This window comes from Haematobia irritans, chromosome 2 (genome assembly GCF_050003625.1).
Source record: "Haematobia irritans isolate KBUSLIRL chromosome 2, ASM5000362v1, whole genome shotgun sequence".
NCBI classification, from domain to species: Eukaryota; Metazoa; Arthropoda; class Insecta; order Diptera; family Muscidae; genus Haematobia; species Haematobia irritans.
The window spans coordinates 175,043,800-175,062,019 of record NC_134398.1 but is presented as its reverse complement, the minus strand read 5'-3'; the positions used below and the strand labels follow the sequence as shown (position 1 = coordinate 175,062,019).

Sequence of the window (18,220 nt, the reverse complement as noted above, 5' to 3'; positions counted from 1 at the left end):
GCTAATGCCCTGGGATGAAGCACAATGTTACTAAAAAATATGGGAAACATTTAAATCTAAACCAAATTTGAGGCAACTTTGCAAAAACGTATTTATGATTTATCGATCGATAGATGTGTATTAAATTTGAGATATTTTTTTTGAGTTTTCGACTTAGCAGTGGCAATTTAATGAGAAAAATGTGGGTATTTTGGCCATTTTTGCCTAAATCGGAAAAACATATATATGGAAGCAACATCACATGCATAGTTATTGTGTTAATTCTACTCCCTGTGCAAATTTTCACGTAAATCGGACCTCTGTGGTCATATGACGGAAAATCGGGCGAAAGATATATATGGGAGCTATATCAGAATCTGAGCCGATTTCAACCAAAATTAGCACGCATATCCAGAACCTTAAGTCTACTCTCTGTGCAAAGTTTCAACTAAATCGGGGTAAATCTTTGGTCTCTGTGGGTATATGAGTCTAAATCGGTCGAAAGATATATTCAAAATCTATATGTAAATTTGAAGCGATTTAAAAAAAAATTAGCAAACGCAGTTAGAATGTTAAAATTTTACGTAAATCAGAGTAAAACTTTTGCCTCTGTGGTCATATTAGTCCACATCGGGCGAATGATATATATGGGAGCTATATCTAAATCTGAACCGATTTCAATAAAATTTACCACACCTGACTACACTACTAATTATATTCCTAGTGCAACATTTCAAGCAACTTAGGGTAAAACTCTGGCTTCTGGGGCCATATCGGGCGAAAGATATATATGGGAGCTATATCTAAATCTGAACCGATTTGGCTGATATTTTGCATATTTTACGAAAGCCTCCAAATATTCGGCCTTGAGAAATTTTAAGAAAATACCTTTGATAAATACGTCAATTATGACCTGATCGGTGATAAATATATATGGCAGCTATATCTAAATCTGAACGGATTTTCTTAAAACTCAATAGTGATTGTCTTTGAGCCAAAGTAAAACTCTGTGCCAAATTTGAGAACGATCGGACTTAAACTACGAGCTGAACTTTGCACACAAAATTACATATACAGACAGACAGACGGACATCGCTAAATCGACTCAGAATTCAATTCTAAGACGATCGGTATACTAAACGATGGGTCTCAAACTTTTCCTTCTTGGCGTTATATACAAATGCACAAGCTTATTATACCCTGTACCACAGTGTAGTGAAGGGTATAAAAACAACAACATCTGTTTTTATTCACATGACCTCAAGTCGAACTAAACAAACATAAAAAATTTAGTTTCTGTAGCAAATTTTTTGAAAATTTTATTTCTATAGAAAATTTTTTAAAAATTTTATTTCTATCGAAAATTTTGTAAAAATGTTATTTCTATAGAATCTTTTGTCAACATTTTAGTTCTTTAGAAAACGTTGTCAAAATTTAACTTCTGTAGAAAATTTTGTCATAATTGTATTTCTATAGAAAATTTTGTTTCTATAGAAAATTTTGTAAAAATTTTATTTCTATAGAAACTTTTGTCAACATTTTAGTTCTTTAGAAAACGTTGTCAAAATTTAACTTCTGTTGAAAATTTTGTCAAAATTGACAAATTTTGACAATTTTTTTTTGTGGAAATTTTTCTCAAAATTTTATTTTTATAGAAAATTTTCACAAAATTTTGTTTCTAGAGAATTTTGTTAAAATTTTATTTCTACAGAACATTTAAGTACCTCTTAGTTGAAGATATATTCTAAAATCTACCAAAACTTCAAGAATTTTACCAATCTACCAACTAGTAAAAGAATCTATCATTTTTGGTAGATTTCTACCAACTGTGGCAATCGTGGTCAGTTGTCGATAAAACATATATGTGTAGTTAGGCTTGTGGAGATTTGTATCTGGCATTTTCTTTTCAATAACTTACACACAAAGAAAATTTCATTAAAATTCAGCCAATGAAAAATGATTATTGATATATTGAAACATTTTCATTAATACAATGAAATTATTCGTTAATAGTACGTTAACAGAAAATTCGTTATAATAACGAAAAATTTCGTTGCATCAACGAATTTGTTTCGTCGGCTGACTTTTAAAGACACAAAAGATAACTTTTTCCTTAATTATAATAATACCAATTATTTAATCTTCATGTCCAATAATCTCGTATTAAAATTTTAATAATATGTAAAGTAATTAATTTTGACGAAATTCCAACCTGAATAAAAGTATTATTTTATATTATTTCTTCTTTCACAATCTTCTTTTTAAGTGGCCAATATAGGCTAAAAACTCCATTTCCATTGTAAATTCATAGAAATAGCAAATTTATCTGGAACTTGCAATTATTCTCAATGATTTGTTTCACACTCAATTTTCTTTAACTTTTCTAAACATTCATTTTTTTTCTGGACATCTTTCTGACAGAAATTTTCCAAAGAAAAATCGACTTTGTTTCACCACAACATATGTTCCCTTAGCTAGACATCATCTTGAGTTCCTCAGTTGACATAAGTCTCAAGTTTTCAAATCCCTGTAATATTTTCCTTATGCTCTGTCGATGGCCGGTTCCCTAAGATGTGAAATGCTGTCCCATCTCAAAATGCGCTCTAAATTTAGATTTGGGGGGAAATTTTAGCGATGGATGAATGCGTAAGCAGCCCCACGTAGACCAGACATAAACGCTTGTTTATGTTTTCATTTGGCATTGCAATTGCCCTTCTATGGCTCGATGCTTCGCTGGTTTATTTTCCTTATTCTATTGATGCTGAAGTCGTGAGGGTCTTTCCTTGATGTGACTTCTATGGTTTTTCCTAATGTGGAAAATTCGAAAGGAAAAAAACATGAACATGGAAGAAAGCATGTCTAATGCCTTTAATTTTGGTTATTTTCAGCGAATTGCTTGGAGTGTGAAATCGTTTGATGTACTCTGCAGTTTATTGAATTAGTTCGCAATCAGTCTTTTGTGTAGAATTAGAAATGCTAGTTTCTCAAAGTTGCATCTGTGGTTGCGAAGACAGCGAAGTCTTTATGCTGCATTTCACTATGCGTACAACGTGGGGTCATGCATCCTGTAGCATGCTGCATTAAATCGTCAGTTTCATACACATAAAAAAACGAAATTTTATACAAATCTAATTTTTAGGCGGACATATCGTTTATTATTTTTAAGAGGGACAAATGAATCTGAACTCGGCATATTGAAACTCCTGTTATAATATGATTTGAAAAAATCTCGAAAGATAAAAGACTGAAATTTCGTTTCAAAACAAAGTGAGATGATGACACCAATTTTCCACTAAGCTAGACAGTGTCGTAAAACCTAAAGTGTCTGTGGTACTGGTGCGAGATAGGAGCACGGTTACTACTCGATATTTTACCAAAAATCTACCAAAATTAAAAAAAGTATTTTTATAAATTTTTGATAAATTTTAATTCTTTAGAAATTTTCGCAAACCTTTACCAAAATTTTACTTCAACAGAAATTGTTTGGAAAATTGTATTTCTATAGATAATATTTGGAAATTTTATTACTATAGAGAGTTTTACCAAAATTTTATTTCTATAGAAAATTTTGCTAAATTTCATTTCTAAAAAATGTTGTCAAAATTTTATTTCTAAAGAAATTTGGTATTTTTTTTATTAATAGAAATGTTTGTCAAAATTTTATTTCTATTTAAAATTTTTGCAAAAAAAATTTTTGGAAAATTGTATTTCTATAGAAAATATTTGAAAAATTCTAGTTCTCTGGAAAATTTTTGTAAAATTTTATTTCTATAGAAAATTTTCGCAAAATTTTATTATTATAGAGAATTTTACCAAAATTTTATTTCTATAAAAAAATTGGCCAAATATTATTTTATAGAAAATGTTGTCAAAATTTTATTTATTTTAAATTTGGTAAAAACTTTTTTATAGAAATTTTTGTCAAAATTCTATATTTATTGAAAATTTTTGCAAAGTTTTATTTTGTAAAATTTTATTGGGTCACAATTTTATTTCTATAGAAAATTCTAGAAATTTTTTTTTAACATTTTTAGTTCTTAGAAATTTTTGGCAAATTTTCTTTTTGCTGTAGAAAATTTTACCAAAATTTTACTTCAACAGAAAATTTTTTCAAAATTTCTATAGAAAATATTTGGAAATTTCCAGCTCTCTAGAAAATTTTTGTAAAATTTTATTTCAATAGAAAATTTTCGCAAAATTTTATTACTATAGAGAATTTTACCAAAATTTTATTTTTATAGAAAATTTGGCCAAATTTTATTTTATAGCAAATGTTGTCAAAATTTTATTTATTTTAAGAAATTTGGTAAAAACTTTTTTAAAGAAATTGTTTGTTTTTTATAGAAATTTTGGTTAAAATTTTTTCTTTTGAAAATTTTTGCAGTTTTATTTTCTATGGAAAATTTTATTTCTATAGAAAATATTTGTAAAATTTTATTCCTGTAGAAAATTTCGTAAAATTTTATTTCTACAGAAAATTTGGTCACAATTTTATTTCTATAGAAAATTTTTAAAATTTTTTTGTCATCATTTTTAGTTCTTTAGAAATTTTTCGCAAAATTTTATTACTATAGAAAATTTTACCAAAATTTTACTTCAATAGAAAATTTTTGCAAAATTGTATTTCTATAGAAAATATTTGAAAAATTCTAGTTCTCTAGAAAATTTTTGTAAAATTTTATTTCTATAGAAAATTTTCGCAAAACTTTATTACTAAAGAAAACTTTACCAAAATTTTATTTCTATTGAAAATTTGGCCAACTTTTATTTTATAGAAAATGTTGTCAATATTATTTATTTTAAGAAATTTGGTAAAAACGTTTTTATAGAAATTTGTGTCAAAATTTTATTTCTATTGAAAATTTTTGCAAAGTTTTATTTCTATGAAAAATTTTAATATAATTTTAAAATAAAAATTTTATTTCCATAGAAAATATTTGTAAAATTTTATTCCTGTAGAAAATTTCGTAAATTTTTTTTTCTGCAAAAATTTGGTCACAATTTTATTTCTATAGAAAATTTTTAAAAATTTTTTTGTAATCATTTTTAGTTCTTTAGAATTTTTTCGCAAAATTTTATTACTATAGAAAATTTTACCAAAATTTTACTTCAACAGAAAATTTTTGCAAAATTGTATTTCTATAGAAAATATTTGAAAAATTCTAGTTCTCTAGAAAATTTTTGTAAAATTTTATTTCTATAGAAAATTTTCGCAAAACTTTATTACTATAGAGAACTTTACCAAAATTTTATTTCTATTGAAAATTTGGCCAACTTTTATTTTATAGAAAATGTTGTCAATATTATTTATTTTAAGAAATTTGGTAAAAACTTTTTTATAGAAATTTGTGTCAAAATTGTATTTCTATAGAAAATTTTTGCAAAGTTTTATTTCTATGGAAAATTTTTAAATATTTGTAAAATTGTATTTCTGTAAAAAATTTTTATAAAACTTTTACACAATTTTATTTCTATAGAACATTTTGTCAAAATTTTATTTCTATATGAAATTGGATCAATTGAATCAATTGGGTTAACATTTTATTACCATAAAAAATTTAAAATCTAACAAAACATAAAAAAAAATCTACCACTTTTTTTAATTCTACCAACTGTGGCAACAGTGGATAGTAGTCGGCCTCTATTATACACCGTTATTCAAATATTTGGCAGATTCCATTAGAGGATTTACTTTCCCCTCTTTTCCAGACACTGGGTGTAGAAGAGCATACAGAGGGAAATTAATAGGTCTGCACAATAATACTTGCAGTAAATCCAGGTCTGCCCAAATATTTAACTCGCAATCAGCGTTTAACTCGCAATCAGCATTGAAATGTCGTCGGGGCCAAAATGTACCCCAAAGATTGTTTCGCTGCTAATCAGTAACTCCGGCTACTAAGAATGCGACCTATGGATCCACTGTCGCTCTATCAGTTTCGGGATACACGAAAAATTGCGTGTTAAAAACTTAAAAAATCTTTTTTTTATAGTTTTTTATGTGATTTAATCCATTTTTGTTTTACTCTTTGGTACATTAGCTCGTATCCAGATCAATGAATTCTGCGACAAGGATGGGATATGTCCCGAGTGATCTGGTGTTGAGTCGGATCGGTTTAGCTGGGCAAGCGAAAAGGTGACGAGTGGCATGTGGCTTTTGGCTATAGCAATGCTGCTATTCATCACTGAAAGGTAGGAATTGAGGCATCTGAACTTGTCTGATCTTAGTTGAGCCGTGGACTCCGAGAACATAATTAACCTTATAGCTTATCACCGCTTCAGCTACAGTATCCTCATGAATCCTGTTTAGATCTGTCTGGTATGCTGCCTGATCTACACGCAAAGAAAAAAAACGTTTGGAAAACGTGTACCGAAAACGTTTTTCTTTTGTTAGAGTTTTTTGAATTGCTTCGAAAATTTTAAACTTTTATCACCAAGAAAATTCGTTTGTTACAAAATTTTTATTTTTTCAGTAAAAAAAGTTATTTTTGAAACAACAACACAGTCCATTTCGTTTATATGAAACACTGTTCTTTTCTGACTTTAGGTCTTTAATAAGACACATTTTACAGTTCAAAATTTAATATAGTACAATGTAATGTTGAACATTTTTTCGGAATCTTCCGAACATATCTGGAATATATGTAAAAAAAAACAAAAAACTTTGGTCAAAGCAGGGATCGAACCCGCGACCCTTGGCATGCAAGTCGGACGTAGCAACCACTGCTCCACGGTGCCAAACTAAATGTTTGTTTCTGTTAAATAAACTTTGTTTATTCAGTTCGTGGGCGCCCCAAACTATACTATATAAATATAACTTATATACACGCTCACAAAAAATCGCTTCTGTAACATATACTCCCAAACATATTTTGCTTCAAGCATATACATTTTTGGGTATTGCCCAAACATTTATATGTTTGATCTCTTTCAATATATAATATGTTTGAAAGCATATTGGTCTAAACAATATATGTTTGGGTAGTCTAAGTTCCAAACATTTTGTATTTTTGCATCCAAATTCAATAATGTTGTCTTCCAAAAAACAATATGTTATTATGTGACCATATAATATGTTTGGAAGCATTTTGCACCCAAAAATATTATATGCTTAAAAAAAATTCTCCAAAACAATATTGTGCTCAAAATTTTATTTATTTATTTATATATTTACAATCATAATGAATTATGAAAATAAACAGGTAATATAGGTGCTAACAACATAGGTTTTCGACCTGAATGCTCAAAATTTTGTTTCTGCCCAATTGTATATTCCCCGACATCTTTCTCACTTCCACGAGATTTTTTAGTTCTTAGCACCTTTTTCTGTAATACAAACATTGTAGAAGAAATTAATCAATTTTATGATTTTTTTTATTTTAATTTTACCTTTTGCCGGACGGGGACTCGAACAGCGGACCACACAGTTTGTAAGGATCAAAGAAGTAGCTGATCAATTGCCCAAGGAAAAATAAAATGTTAATTTTGTAATAACAAGCAACAACCACCAACTTAATTCAATATCGCTCCCTGTTAAATAGCGCTCCAAGCTACTAAACACATATATGTTAATAGGCTATTTCTAAATTAATATATGTTTGCATTCAAGCATATTATATTTACAAACATTTTATGTCCCAAACATAATATGTTCTAACATATTAACATATATGTCCCAAACATGTTATGCTAGTTTACGAACATTATATGCTTGCACTCAAAAATATTGTGTTTAAAAATTTGTGTTCCAAACATATAATGTTTATAGCCAAACATATGAAAAACAGTCTTTTTCAACCGTGTAGATAATTATCTACTGATGACCATAACAGGTACATAGCTCAGTGGTTAGTGTGTTGGCTTACAAAGTGCATGGTCCGCGGTTCGATTCTCCGTCCAGGCGAAAGGTAAAAAAATTTTAAAAATGTATAACATCGTATAATTTCTTCTACATTGTTGGTATTACAGGAAAAGGTGTTAAGAACTAAAAAACCTCGTGGATGTGAGAAATATGTGAGGGATAATGTAATTAGCAAGAAAATAATGTTTTTTTTTTTTTTGAGTTAGTCTTTATGAAATTGTTTTTACATCCTGGAAAAGAATAAACGTTTATCACAAAAAATATATACTTTTCTTCCAAATACACTTCTTTACAGCGAAAAGGAAATGAGAAACGAACTTTGTTTGTCTAAAATTTCGTTTGGGAGGAAAGAATTATTTTTTTGCGTGTAGTGACTCTCTTTTGTGACACTAGATCTCGTGCTCTACAAGGTGAAAATCAACTCTTACATTTCTGGGTATTGGTTGCCTAGACTTTTCACTACATGGTCGACAGAAGTACCCAGGAAGTTTAATATCAGAATGAGATAATTCCGACTACAAACTACCCTAAGGTTTTCAGGGTTATATTCGACAGCCTTTTCGAGTCTTCTGCCTATGTCAATGCAATTTGTGATAAGCTCCGCTATAGAAACAAGGTCCTCAAGTCGCTTGTCGGGGGCGTGGTCAAAGAAACCTTACTGACTATCTACACGCAGAGATATGACAATCTCCAAAAGCAAAATTTTAATTTTGGATGGGGGAGAAAACAACATTTTTGCTTCAAACATTTTTTTCTCAGATTGCAGTGAAACCATTTAGAAAAGCTTTAAAAACTCAGAAATGTCACAGCACTCCTGAGAGGGGATAATCCACCACTCAAAAGCTATTTGGTGTTTGGTCGAAACTGGAATTGAACCCATGATCCTTTGCTTGTAAGGCGGGCATGAAATTCCGGCAATTCCTTTGATCACTATGAACGTTAGTGGAGTGAATTCTTGAAGTTTTGGTAGATTTTTATAAATATTCCTCTCCAACTAAGAGGTACTTAAATTTTCTTTAGAAATAAAAACAAAAATATTCGATAGAAATAAATGTTTGACAACATTTCCCATAAAGTAAACATTTTGACAAAATATAATAAAATTGTTGGCAAACCTTTCTATAGAAGTAAAAATTTTGACAAAATTTTCCCTAGAAATAAAATGTTGAGAAAATTTACTAAACAAATAAAATTTTGAGAAAATTTTCTATAGAAATAAAATTTTGACAAATTTTGATGTAGAAAAAAAATTTGACAAATTCCGATATAGAAACAAAATTGTGACAATATATTATATAGATGTAAAAGTTTGACAAAATATTCTACAAAAGTAAAAATTTTGACAAAACTCTCTATAAAAATAAAATTTCTTTAGAAATAACATTTTGAGAAAATAAAAATGTTAAAAAATTTTCTATAGAAATAAAATTTTGAGAACATTTTTTATAGAAATACAATTTTGAAAAAATTTTCTATAGAAATAAAATTTTTAGGAAATTTTCTATTGAAATATAATTTTAAGAAAATTTTCTATAGAATAAATTTTTGACAACAAATTGTATGTAGAAGTAAAATTTTGACAAAATATTCTTTATAAGTAAAAATTTTGACAACATATTCTAAGAGTAAAATTTTGGCAAAATTTTCTAGATATATTTTCTATATTCTATATAAGTAAAAATTTTGACAACATATTCTAAGTGTAAAATTTATGGCAAAATTTTCTATAAAAATAAAAATTTTGACGAAATTTTCTATAGAAAGAAATTTTTGAGAAAATTTTGTATAGAAATAAAATTTTCAGAAAATTGTGTATAGAAATAAAATATTTAAAAAATATATATAGAAATAAAATTTTGATAAAAATTTTCTATATAAGTACATTGTTGACAAAAATTTCTATAGGAGCAAAAATTTTGACAAAATTTTCTATAGAAATAAAATTTTGAGAAAATTTTCTATAGAAGTTAAATTTTGATTAACAAAATTTTAACAAAATTGCATATAAATCCAATATCTTTAAAAATTTAAATTTCCGCGTTAGATAATACTATCAAAATAGATTGTGTGTCAGTTCTCCCTTTTTGTAGAAGTAGTAACTTTCCCTTGTTGGTGCAGGCTAGATTTGGTAAAATTTTCTTCAAATTTTGGTAGATTATTTTTGGCACGATTGGCAACCGTGATTCCATTTCATTTAAATTAAATAACACATAGATCTTCCGGAACTCGCATCTTTCATAGAGATTTAAATATTTTACACTGCTTGAGCCCATTGCCTTTTGATGCCTTTTCCCACAATTGAGCTTATATTTCTAATATTCTTTTTAAATTCCATTGTCATTTAGGCATAGAAAATCATTGTTTGTCTGGTCACACTCCCACATTCCATTTTAAGACTAGAAGCCTTTAGCACAATTAAACATAGTTCTCCCCATTTGTTTATTTAGCCCCTCTTCGTCATGGGGTCATGGGGACTGAGTGTGGAATATTCACAATAAAATCATACTAATTAATAAATTAAAACGCTTTAACAAATGTGCAAACACACACATCTAAAACGATTTTCGAAAAACTTGTTCATAATTAACAACATATGGCGTCTGCTTTATAGAGCTTTGATTTGAGAAATTAATTTCATATAAAAGCAGATTTAAAAATTTATGATGTCCCGCCAAAATTCTAATTCAATATTGGCAAAGCAGACGATATTGGATTATTTCAATCGACATTGGAAAATAAATTTAATTTATGAGGCATGGAAGTGATATCATAGGAATTAATAGATTTTATAAAAAAAAAAAACAAGTATATACGGCCGTAAGTTCGGCCAGGCCGAATCTTATGTATCCTCCACCCTGGATTACGTAGAAACTTCTACGAAAGACTGTCATCCACAATCGAATTACTTAAGTTGCGGTAACGCTTGCCGATGGCAAGGTATCATAAAACCTCCTAACACCATCTTCTAAATTGTATGTAAGTCCATACGTGGTATATATTAAATCAAAAAAGATCGATCCAATACGTATATAATTCAGTTTGACAAAGTAGACATAAAATTTTGACAAAATTTTCTACAGAAATAAAATTTTAACAAAATTTTCTATAGAAATAAAATTTTCGCAAAATTTTCTATAGAAATAAAAATTTTGACAAAATATTCTATAGAAAGAAAATTTTGACAAAAATTTCTACAGAAATAAAATTTTAACAAAATTTTCTATAGAAATAAAATCTTGGTAGATTATTTGTGGCTCGACTGGCAACCATGATTATGAACCGAATAAAATTAGAACAAAGTTTTCTATTGAAATAAAATTTTGACAAAATTTTCTATAGAAATAAAATTTTGAAAATGATGAAAATTTTATTATGAACCGAATAAAATGTTAACAAAATTTTCTCTAGAAATAAAATTTTGACAAAATTTTCTATAGAAATAACATTTTGACAAAATTTTCTATAGAAATAAAATTTTGGTAGATTATTTTTGGCTCTAGTGGCAACCATGATTATGAACCGATATGGACCAATTTTTGTGTGATTGGACCAATTTTGGTATGGTTGTTAGCGACCATATACTAACACCACGTTCCTAATTTGAACCGGATCGGATGAATTTTGCTCCTCCAAGAGGCTCCGGAGGTCAAATCTGGAGAACGTTTTATATGGGGGCTATATATAATTATGGACCGATATGGACCAATTCTGGCACGGTTGTTAAAGATCATATACTAACACCATGTTCCAAATTACAACCGGCTTGGATGAAATTTGCTTCTCTTGGAGACTTCGCAAGCCAAATCTGGGGATCGGTTTATATGGGGGCTATATATAATTATGAAGCGATGTAGACCAATTTTTGCTTGGTTGTTAGAGACCATATACCAACATCATGTACCAAATTTCAGCCGGATCGGATGAAATTTGCTTCTCTTTGAGGCTCCGCAAGCCAAATCTGGGGATCGGTTTATATGGGGGTTATATATAATTATGGACCGATGTGGACCAATTTTTGCATGATTGTTAGAGACCATATACCAACACCATGTAACAAATTTCAGCCGGATCGGATGAAATATGCTTCTCTTAGAGGCTCCACAAGCCAAATATGGGGATCAGTTTATATGGGGGCTATATATAATTAAGGACCGATATGGACCAATTTTTGCATGGTTGTTAGAGACCATATACCGACATCATGTTCCAAATTTCAGCCGCATCGGATGAAATTTTCTTCTCTTTGAGGCTCCGCAAGCCAAATCTGGGGATCGGTTAATTATGGACCGATGTGAACCAATTTTTGCATGGTTGTTAGAGACCATATACCAACACCATGTACCAAATTTCAGCCGGATCGGATGAAATTTGCTTCTCTTTTAGGCTCCGCAAGCCAAATCTGGGGATCGGTTTATATGGGGGCTATATATAATTAAGGACCGATGTGGACCAATTTTTGCATGGTTGTTAGAGACCATATACCAACACCATGTACCAAATTTCAGCCGGATCGGATGAAATATGCTTCTGTTAGAGGCTCCACAAGCCAAATCTGAGGGTCCCTTTATATGAGGCTATACGTAAAAGTGGACCGATATGACCCATTTTCAATACCATCCGACCTACATCGATAACAACTACTTGTGCCAAGTTTCAAGTCGATAGCTTGTTTCGTTCGGAAGTTAGCGTGATTTAAACAGACGGACGGACGGACGGACGGACATGCTTAGATCGACTCAGAATTTCACCACGACCCAGAATATATATACTTTATGGGGTCTTAGAGCAATATTTCGATGTGTTACAAACGGAATGACAAAGTTAATATACCCCCATCCTATGATGGAGGGTATAACAAGTATATTCGGCCGTAAGTTCGGCCAGGCCGAATCTTATGTATCCTCCACCTTGGATTACGTAGAAACTTCTACGAAAGACTGTCATCCACAATCGAATTACTTGGGTTGTGGTAATACTTATCCATGACAAGGTATCTTAAAGTTTCTTCTTCTAAATTGTAAGATAGTCCATACGTGGTATATTTTAGACAAAAAAGGCATATCTAGGTAAGTCTATAAATAATTACGAACCGATATGGACCTATGCGCGGTAATTAGAGAGCGAGAATTAAAATATGGGGGTCGCATTAAATGGGAACTATATACAATTATGAACCGATATGGAACAATTTTTGTATGATTGGGGATCGGATTATCTGGGGGCTATATATAACTATAGACCGATATAGACCTAGTTAGGCGTGGTTATTAACGGCCATATACTAGCACAATGTACCAAATTTCAACTGAATCGGATGCAATTTGCTCCTTCAAGGGGCTCCAAAACCAATTCTGGAGATCGGTTTATATGGGGGATATATATGATTATAGACCGATATGGACCAATTTTGGCATGATTGCTAAATACCATAACACCACGTACCAAATTTCAATAAGATTGGATGAAATTTGATTCTCCAAAAGGCACCGCAGGTCAAATCTGGGCATCGGTTTATATGGGGGCTATATATAATTATGGACCGATGTGGACCAGTTTTTGCATAGTTGTTGGGGATCGTATACTTACACAATGTACCAAATTTCAGCCGGATCGGATGAAATTTGCTCTTCTAAGAGGCTTCGGAGGTTAAATCTAGGGATCGGTTTATATGAGGGCTATATATAATTATGGACCGATGTGATCCAATTTTTGCATGGTTGTTAGAGACCATATACTAACACCATGTACCAAATTTCAGCCAGATCGGATGAAATTTGCTTCTCTTAGAGGCTCCGCAAGCCAAATCGGGGGATCGGTTTATATGGGGCTCTATATAATTATGGACCGATGTGAACCAATTTTTGCATAGTTGTTGGGGACCATATACTTACACCATGTACCAAATTTCAGCCGGATCGGATGAAATTTGCTTCTCTTAGAGGCTCCCCAAGCCAAATCTGGGGATCGGTTTATATGGGGGCTATATATAATTATGGACCGATTTGGACCAATTTTTCCATGGTTGTTAGAGACCATGTGCTAACACCATGTACCAAATTTCAACCGGATGGGATGAATTTTGTTCCTCCAAGAGGCTCCGCAAGCCAAATCTGAGCGTCGGTTTATATGGGGGCTATACGTAAAAGTGGACCGATATGACCCATTTGCAATACCATCCGACCTACATCAATAACAAGTACTTGTGCCAAGTTTCAAGTCGATAGCTTGTTTCGTTCGAAAGTTAGCGTGATTTCAACAGACGGACGACCGGACGGACATGCTTAGAACGACTCAGAATTTCACCACGACGCAGAATATATATACTTTATGGGGTCTTAGAGCAATATTTCGATATATTACAAAATCCGATGGTGGAGGATATAAAAAACACACACAGAAATACACGCAAAAAATAATTCTTTCCTCCCAAACGAAATTTCGTTGAAAGGGTGTATTTGGAAGAAAAGTATATACTTTTTGTGATAAACGTTTATTCTTTTCCAGGATGTAAAAACAATTTCATAAAGACTAACTCAAAAAACATTTTTTCTGGCTAATTGCATTTTCCCTCACATCTTTCTCACTTCCACGAAGTTTTTAGTTCTTAGCACCTTTTTCTGTAATACAAACAATGTAGAAGAAATTATACGATTTTATAAATTTTTAAAATTTTTTTTACCTTTCGCCTGGACAGAGAATCGAACCACGGACCATGCAATTTGTAAGCCAACACACTATCCACTGAGCTGTGTAGCCGTTATTGTCATCAATAGACAATTACCTATATAAGTTATATTTATATAGCATAGCTTGCGGCGCCCACGAGCCGATTAAACAAAGTTTATTTCACAGAAAAATACAAAAGTTTTTTATTTGTTTTTTTTTTTTTACATATATTCCAGATATGTTAGGAAGATTCCGAAAAAATGTTCAACATTACATTGTAGTATATTAAATTTTGAACTGTAAAATGTGTCTCATTAAAAACCTAAAGTCAGAAAAGAACAGTGTTTGATATAAACGAAATGGACTGTGTTGTTGGTTCAAAAACAACTTTTTTTATTAAAAAAATTAACACTTTGTAACAAACGAATTTTTTTTGGTGATAAAAGTGTATACTTTTCGAAGCAAATCAAAAAACTCTAAAAGAAAAACGTTTTCGGTACACGTTTTCCAAACGTGTGCGTGTAGTTGGTTTCATGGGAATTTATATCTTCCATGGACAGACTTTGTTTATCAAAGTTTTCGGAGCTATTCAAAGCCTGTTTCAACTTATCGCATGTTCCCGAAAATTTTAGGGAGACCGAAGACAAGTCTTAGTCTATCTATTATCCCGTCTTAGTCTATCTATTATGCTATATCTTTGGCTCGGAATTAATACTAATTCTTAAGAGAAAAGTCGAAATCTATGGAACAAAATAATCTTTAGACCTTCACAAAGGTATAAGATTTCAAATCCTATATGAAAGAAAGTTCGCCCAGGCCAAATCTTATGTACCCTCCACCATGGATTGCGTACAAAGTTGTACCAAAGACTGTTATCAACAATCGAATTTTTTGATTAGGCATCGGTTTTTATGGAGGCTATGAACAAGTTTTTGAATGGATGAAATATGAGCTATGAGGCCAAGAGACTGAAAAATTAAGTCTGGGGTGAGGTTATATGGGGACTATATATATAATTATCAACCGACATGAGACAATTGGATCAAAATAGTTGAGAACATGATGATGTTGGGAACATCACGTTTCGAACTTCAACCGGATCGAATTAAATCCGCTCCTTCAATAGGATTCACAATTCAAAACTGGTTTATATGGGGGCCATATACAAATAGGGTCCGATATGGGTTAATTTTCGAAGGATTGTTAGAAGACGTATTTTAACATCAAGTACCACATTTCAACTGGAGCGAGTAAACTATGCTCTTCCATGTGTGATAGCTTGTTTCGTACGAAAGTGAGCGTGATTTCAACAGACGGACGGACATCCAAAGTTTAACTCAAAACTTCACCATTATTTCAAGAATACATAGATACTTTATGAGGTCTGAGACCAATATTTCGATATGTTAGAAATGGGTAAAACTCCCACTCAATGACGAAGGATATAAAAAGTCCACTAATGTTATTAATTTCATATATAAATGCGTATTAATTTCACAAAAAAAAACAAAAAATATACTCACAATAAGATTTTCATAATAATATTTTAAATAATTCTTATATTTTAAATTTGATGAAAATTGGCACATGTACAAATGTTACAACACTGTTGCTAGCTAGCCAAAGAGAATTAGGCGGCAGTTATGATTCACTCGCATGTGACATTACTTTGAAAAAATTCGAAATCTAATTTGAAATTCAAATACAAATTTAGATTTTAATTTATTTAGAAATGCATTTTTCAGTTATCTTTGATAAATTGGTAATAATCACTGGGACACATGCTTTCTTATGGATTCCATCCATTCACAACGGTTGATTTAATTTAAAAACATTTTTTTTTCGTTGGCTTTGAGGGTGATGGGTGGGGGTAAGTTAGCTTTTCTTATAGCCTGAGACTGATTGACTGACGTCCACGATTTAAATGAAACATTCGTTACGACAACAATAACAACAACAACTGCAATTTATTACATTCTTCCCATGGGCACTTTGGAGATAGTGGAATTCATCGCACCGTCCATACGTTTAAGATGATCTTTTTGAGATATAAGCACACACACACGCACACAAACACACCGCCACGGAACTAAAGCACTATGCTCATGAAACATTTACTCTAGATCGAATATTTTTTCCATTTATGGCATCACCCAAGGCAAGGCACCCACTAACATGAATAGAATCTTTTCATTTGGAATCTTTTGTTTTGTTTCGAGACGATCTTCATTTAGCTGCTGTTGTTGTTGATTTGGTTTTCTTTCATAAATCCATTTTCCACATTTCACTTAGAGCTTTTTTGTATGATTCTTCTCAATTCTTTTCAATATTGTTGTAAACACTCGGTTAGCCCACTATGGAATCAATACCCGCATCTGAATATAGCATTCGTGCTCACAAGAATTTCCACAAAACGAAAAATGGCAGTGGCACAACAAACGTTAGGTCCGACGGTTACTCATAGACTGAAAAGAAAATTTGGCCTCTTGAAAATTTTGTGTTCACTGGTCGCTCGCATACGGTTTATGGTTTATGCCGCAAACTCCCAACCCAATGGGAAATATAGACAACAAACAATAACAACAACAACAACAACAAAAGCACAGCACATGGCAGGGAGGGCGCACCCGCGACTTACTTTGCTTCAATTCAATTCAGTTCATTTGTGCCGGTTGGCGACCAGACCTCTCTGTCTGTCCCTAAGTTTGCTGGTCGTTCAGCCTTTGCTTCTGTTTGCATGCATAACGTCTGCTTGTGTATGGATGGGATGGGGCTCTCTTCAAAATTTCCCATTTATAATTTTTCATACTCATGAAAATGTCTTGTTTTCTTCCGAACTCTCGCGCGCCTTAGAAAATTTGTCTTCTTTTGTTGTTTTGGGGTGTTTATTGCCCATTAAACATACCGAGTGGTTGCCTGTCTCTTCGTCCCTATAAGAAACTAAATATATGTGGTTGTGTGTGCATGTGCATATGCGAGGGTTTATAAAATAATTCTCAGGAGTACTTCAGAGCGAGTTGAGAACATGGAATTGGATTTTATGAGTTGATGTTTTCAAGAGTCAACAAAGTGCTGGCGAGTGCTGTGAGTATTTTGAATGGGCCTACTACACTTGCACTTGCTGAGGATCCTCTATTTGTATCCTCTAAGAACTTTGAACCTATTAAAGAGTAACCATAGCTGTGTGCTCAATATTGTACAGCGCACAGTGTTACGATTGATTTATTATAATTTGAAATAAAGAATCATTTTCAAAATAACAAGGCAGTAAAATGTTATTGCACAAATTAACTTTAAGGATTTAAATACTTAAGCGTAAGAATGTGATATATAAAATTTAGCATTAAATTGAGTTCTCAAAATTGTTTTGCAATATAAATGTATTGCACCAAGTAAATCGTTTTGCAGTATAATTTTAAATTGTTGTTTAGTAGCAAATGGTTGGTTCTTCGTGTAATAATAGTCTTCGATCGAGAGAAATTTTAATCTTTGAAATAAATAATTACGTTCAGACCGAACTGATTATCGTACACTGAAAAAAATATTTACGTGATGTTAAAAATTACGCAACCTAAATTTTAGGATGCGCAATTTACAAAATATTAAGGAAAAATTTCTTCAAAATAATGAAATTTTAATTAAAATGAAGTTATTAATCTTTGCTTCAAAAATTGTTTTCATTAAATTAAGGACACACATTTTGTAAATTTGCGTCCC

General features: G+C 31.3%; 1 protein-coding gene across 1 annotated transcript in view; it reads right to left on the bottom strand.

Moving 5' to 3' along the window:
- Nucleotides 1-16,949, bottom strand: part of kon (chondroitin sulfate proteoglycan 4-like protein) — a 123,504-nt gene extending 106,555 nt beyond the window's left edge. Inside the window, exon 1 of the mRNA XM_075296868.1 lies at nt 16,027-16,949. The gene's annotated coding sequence lies outside the window, so the exon portion shown is untranslated. The remainder of the gene's footprint in view (nt 1-16,026) is intronic.
- Nucleotides 16,950-18,220: the final 1,271 nt, after the last annotated feature.